Source organism: Lontra canadensis, unplaced genomic scaffold (genome assembly GCF_010015895.1).
Source record: "Lontra canadensis isolate GAN:19392208 unplaced genomic scaffold, GSC_riverotter_1.0 scaffold74, whole genome shotgun sequence".
Taxonomy (NCBI): Eukaryota; Metazoa; Chordata; class Mammalia; order Carnivora; family Mustelidae; genus Lontra; species Lontra canadensis.
The window spans coordinates 4,294,733-4,300,831 of NW_022631068.1; positions in this window are offsets into that span (position 1 = coordinate 4,294,733).

A 6,099-nucleotide genomic window follows, 5' to 3' on the forward strand; every position below is an offset into this window, starting at 1 on the left:
CAAAACTGACAGAGGTTGGGTCTCATATCGATATGACCTCCATTGGAGAGCATGTAAATTAGCCAAGATGTAGGCAAAGAGGTCTGGTTTCCCTGCCCATACGCCGCACCCCCAAGAAGGGCATTTTCCAATATTCACATGGAAATGAAAGACCATTTTAGAAGGCCTGAGAGTCCAGCCATGTTAATGACATTCAAATCAGGCCTTTTCTCTAGGAGAACCTTAAAGGCCTTTCTAAAACACATACCTGCCCAATTCCAGAGAGAAGGCACGACTTTCATCTTTTCAAATGACCTTTTCTGTCTCCTTATTCATCTTCTCCCTAGCTAAGTCATGTTGGATTGCATGAAAATAATACACTGTGCAGAAATCAAATATGATCCTCTATCTCCCTGGCCTCCCACACACACAATAAAAAGTGATTTTTCAGATTCCTCTTTAGATTCTAAGCCATTCCTAGAGTTTTCTCCATTTCAGAGAAAGTGATTTTTATTTTATTTATTTTTTAATTTAAAAAAAATTTTAATTCCAGTGTAGTTAACATCCAGTGTAATATTAGTTGCAGGTGTACAATATACTATTTCAACAATTCAATACATTATTCAGTGCTCATCAGAATAAATGTACTCTCAGTTCCCTTCACCTATTTCACCCATCCCCTCACCACCACCTCTCTAGTAACCATCAGTTTGTTCTCTACAGTTAAGAGTCTGTTTCTTGGTTTATCTCTTTCTCTCTTTTTTCCCCTATTGTTCATTTGTTTTGTTTCTGAAGTGCCACATATATGTGAAGTCATGTGATATTTGTCTTTCTCTGACTGACTTATTTCACTTAGCATTATACTCTCGAGCTCCAAACATGTTTTTGCAAATGACAAGATTTCATTCTTTTTTATGGCTGAGTAATAATCCATTATACATATATACCATATTTTCTTTGTTCATTCTTCGATCAATGGACACTTGGGCTCCCTCCATAATTTGGCTATTGTAAATACAGAGAGAGACCGATTTTAACTTTATTTTTTCAGTGTTCCAAGATTCAGTGTTTATGCACCACACCCAGTGCTCCATGCAATATGTGCCTTCCACAATACCCACCACCAGGCTCACCCAAACCCCTCCCCTCCAGAACCCTCAGTTTGTTTCTCAGAGTTCACAGTCTCTCATGGTTCATCGCCCCCTCCGATTTCCCCCAACACCCTTCTCCGGTCCTTCTCCCAATGTCCTCCATGTTATTCCTTATGCTCCACAAGTGAGTGAAACCATATGATAATTGACTCTCTCTGCTTGACTTATTTCACTCAGCATAATCTCCTCCAGTCCTGTCCATGCTGATACAAAGTTGGGTATTCATCCTTTCTGATGGAGGCATAATACTCCATTGTAAAAATGGACCATATCTTCTTTATCCTTTCGTCCATTGAAGGACATCTTGGCTCTTTCCACAGTTTGGCGACTGTGGCCATTGCTGCTATGAACATTGGGGTACAGATGGCCCTTTTTTTCACTACAACTGTATCTTTGGGGTAAATACCCAGTAGTGCAATTGCAAGGTCATAGGGTAGCTCTATTTTTAATTCAGAGAGCAATTTTTAAATTAAAGTCTTTTATGGGTAAGTGCTGGGTAAATTTCCAATAAAAAGATAAAGTCAGTCATTCCAACATCTGAATGATTTGTAAAGACTTGATTTCTGGAGCAAGATTTGGGAGGAACAAAATGTTGAAAGCCATAGACTATTTCATTTAATTTCTGATATTGTTGCTGATTTGTACTGTAATTTTAGTGTGACACATGAAAATTCTTTTTTTTTTAAGATTTTATTTATTTCACAGAGAGAGAGATCACAAGTAGGCAGAGAGGCAGGCAGAGAGAGAGAGAAGAATAAACAGTCTCCCTGCTGAGCAGAAAGCCCGATGCGGGGCTCGATCCCAGGACCCTGGGATCATGACCTGAGCTGAAGGCAGAGGCTTTAACCCACTGAGCCACCCAGGCACCCTGAAAATTCTTTTTTATATATAAACAACCCATAAAAACAAGTTCTGGGCAAATTTTATATCCTTTACTCTAAAAGCAAAGGATCAGTAAAGTAATTATGATCAGAAAAAAAAGAATTCAGTTTTCTTTACAAAAAAAATCCAAAAGTTTTTTCTATTTCTTACCAACTAAGTCTCCTTTGTCAGCCCTTTGAACTATGTCTCATATATTTAAAATAAACTAAGAGAAAATGTTAAGATGAGGTTAAGATTTTATCTCAATTTAAATATCCTAACGTGAGAATTGGGAGGTGCACTGCAGGAAAAGTCAGAAAGCCTGGTCAAGTACTTAGGATAACCATGTAGTAGCTGGCAGTGTGGACTGACCCCCCAGTTCCATCGTCTGTTAAATTACAACAGTGTCATAGCTAATCACACTGATGAGTTCTCAGAGATGTCAAGTTGGCCATCTTTGTAGTTGTTAAAAGACAAACTCTCCTCTGGAAAGTTATTTGGGAGGACAAAAGAAAAAGCTCTAAAGGACTGTAAATAGTGTATAATTCAGTATTGAATATTGTATTAGGATTTTAGCAGCAGGAGAATGGAGTTAAGGTTGAAGGAGTCAGGAAAGGCACAATGAAAGATACATAATTTGGTCTGGACCTTGAAAAGCAGGTCAAAATGTAATGCTATGCAATTATTTAGTGTTCTTTTTAAGTAATTATTTAATATTCTTAGTATGCAAGGCTCTTTGCAATCAACAAGTAAAACATACCTATAACAGAAAAGGCGAAGGACTTAAAGATTATACATACAAGACAAAAATATCAAGAAACATTGAATATTATTTATTAATTAAATATTATTAAATATTAATTAAATATTATTAAAATAGTCAACCTAATAATGAAGGAACTTTGAGTAATAACATGTTTTCCAGTTGGTAGACATTTAAAAATATATATTTCATTACCTAGTAGTGAAGAAACTGTTGTTGTGTCTTGTTCATGGAGTGTAAATGGACACAACCATTTTGGAAGACACCATGGTGATATATATCAAGAACCTGAAAAGTGTTGTTTAATCTTGATGAAATCATCAGAGATGTCCACAAAGATACAAAACACTGGTATAACATGAAGCAACTTAAAGTAGCAAAAAATAGAATTACTAGGTGCCCAACTATAGGGAATTGGTTTAATAAATTATGGCATGTAGTATTTCCAGGGGTGCCCCAGTCAGTTGGTTTTGGTTCAGGTCCCGATCTGAGTGTCATGTGATGGAGCCCCACATGGGACTCTGTACTCAGGGCTCAGTCTGGAGTCTGCCTGAGGTTCTCTCTCCCTCTGCCCCTCCCTCTTGTGTGCTCTCTCTCTCTCTCAAATAAATAAATAATCTTGAAAAAAAAAAAGAGAGAGAGAAGAGGGCACCTGGGTAGCTCAGTCAGTTAAGCATCTGTCTTTGGTTCAGGTCATTATCCCAGGGTCCTGGGATCAAGTCCTATGTGAGGCTCCCTGCTCAGTGGGGGCATCTGCTTCTCCCTTTCCCTCGGCACCTCCCCCTGTTCATGTGGTCTCTCTCTCCCTCACTCTCTCACTCTCTCTCAAATAAACTAATAAATTTTTTAAAATCTTAAAAAAAAACCTAGAATGTTTCCAAAGACTTTTTAATGGCATGGGCAAATGCATCTGACATAGTGATTAGTCATGAGAAAGCCAAATTTGAAATTACATAAAAGGTATTCTAGTTAAAGTGCACATGTACATTTGTACTACATATGTAGGTATACATGTATGCTATCAAAAATGTAGTGACTCCCTCTGAGTGACAGGACTATGGATTCTTTTTATTTTCAATTTATAATTTTATAATTTTTCTGTATTTTGTATATTTTCTAAATGTTATTTCTTTGTATGTATCATAACTTTCCACTTACTCTTAATCTAACTGAGAAGGACTGTGTTATTGTTTTGCTTTGTAGGAAGTCAATCCCATTTTCTTGGATGTCTCCATCATCCTTGCTATTGTTACACTGGGTCAATGACTCATTCTTGTTACTCAAGAAACCTGCCCAAATGCCATATTTCCCATTGAGCTAGAAACCTCACATCCTCTTGGCAGATCAACTTGATGCAATGTCTCTCCTTCTTTGGCCAGATCACTTATATTGCAAGACCACAACAGTAGCAGTTAAGAATGATGCTTAACAAAGGGCTTGGACTCTGGTTTGATTGCCTGGGTTCTGTGAAACCCTGGGCAAGGCACAGAACCTTTACCAAATATCTTTTGGGAGTGGTGGAAAGTAAAAGATGCTTAATGAGAATTTATTAACTTATTGAAATGAATGATGCAAGAATAGATAACAGAAAAAGAGGCCTCAAGACCTAAATCTCTGTATACTACTTTCTATGAACATTTAACTCTTGAGTAGAGTGGCAGCGTGGTATTTTATTTGTTTATTATTTACTTTTATTCTTTGGCAGCATGGTATTTTGGAAAGAGTAGACTTGAATCAGAATTTGAGCCCCACCAAGTAGTTGATGCCCTCCTTGTTCAAGAAACTGAGACTTTCCAAACTTATTTTACTCATCCGTGAAAGTGGGGATCAGAGAGAATTCTTGCGATGATCGCCTGCATTGTAGGACTCTTCCGTGAATATTTCCGTACTCTTCTATCCTGATTTCTCCCTTCCCCAAACAAATGAAGTGTGCTTTTCCAGGCACTTCATCTTTTCACCCCCAAATTAAGGATGCTTGAGAATGATCCTTCACCGGAGCCCCTGAAGTATCTTTTATGGAGCTTGATTGATCTGATTCTAATGGCAGACTCTCTTCTGATCAGCACAGGTACAGAGATTGATCCTACATACTAATAGTTCCCTTCTAGCCATTCATTTTCAAGCTTCTTTACCTGCTGTTACACTCAAATGTTTGCCTTTTGCTCTCCATCTGAACCTAAACTGCAGAATCAGTTTCTACTAAATATTGAGCTTTCTTGTGCCTGAGAATGTCTTTTTCTCTACAGTTCTGGGAAATTCATTCTTTCTAGGGAAGTGATTTACTTTATTCTAAGTAAATTCATTTTTTCTAGGGAAGTGATTAGTTGACAAGTGGTTACAACTTTACTCTAAATGTGGTCATATTTAGGCTTTTTCGTCCTCTTGTCTTCCTAAAAAAGGGGTAAAACTAAGCCCTCTTTCATTGAACTTGACATCAATGATTATGAATGCCTTCAGAAATAAATCCCGATGCCCCATGAGACAAATGATTTTGAGCCCACCTTGTGTGACCCATAATGTTTATGGTTTTTAAGAATATGGGAGATCTGGTTGGGAGAGTAATTATAAGAACCAGATCACTGCAGCAAAAGAAACTGAGAAAGAAATCAATGGCACTGAATCCTAAAAGTCTGCCAAGCAAGAAGCCAGGGTAGGAGACATGTAGTTCAGAAAAGGGTTCGACTCCTTTTGAACTTTTATATCCTCTAATCCTTAAAACAGGTTTGCTCTCTTGTTCAAAGTCACTAAAGATCCAAAACAGCTGGGTAAAATCTGGAATAATATAGGGTTACTGTTAACATGTTTAAATTGAGTTCAAATCTTAATCTTTTTCTCTTTCTTTTCTCTTCTGTTTATTTGCTTCAAAGGGTTTCAGGGGCAGTGATGTGAATTATTCTGGATGTGCTTGCTAGATTTTAGGCTTTATGAGAGGCAAGATGCCTGCTGACTTTGTAAGCATGAAAAGACCACTCTGACTGGGGTTTTCAGATTCAGTTAGTCTGAAACTAATGACTCATGTGGGTAATTATTCCCACAAAGGCAAAAGACTTGTCTAATTGGAGGAGGTAGGTAGCACGACAGGTCACTGATACTAGGCTGGCTTTTCCCTTAAGACAAGCAGAAAATGTTCCGATGAGTAATACTACTCCAATTTGTAACAAAGTTCACAAATGAATTTTCAAATTGCTGAGTTCTGATATGGTTCTGACAAAGCATCGACTTCATCATATCTTACAACCTTGTTCCTCTTGCACCTTGCCTTAACTGAAATTTATAAACAATTGCATTCATTGTTTTTCCTTTTCCACTTTTTAAAAACTTCTGGAGAAAGCATCAAAATCAAAG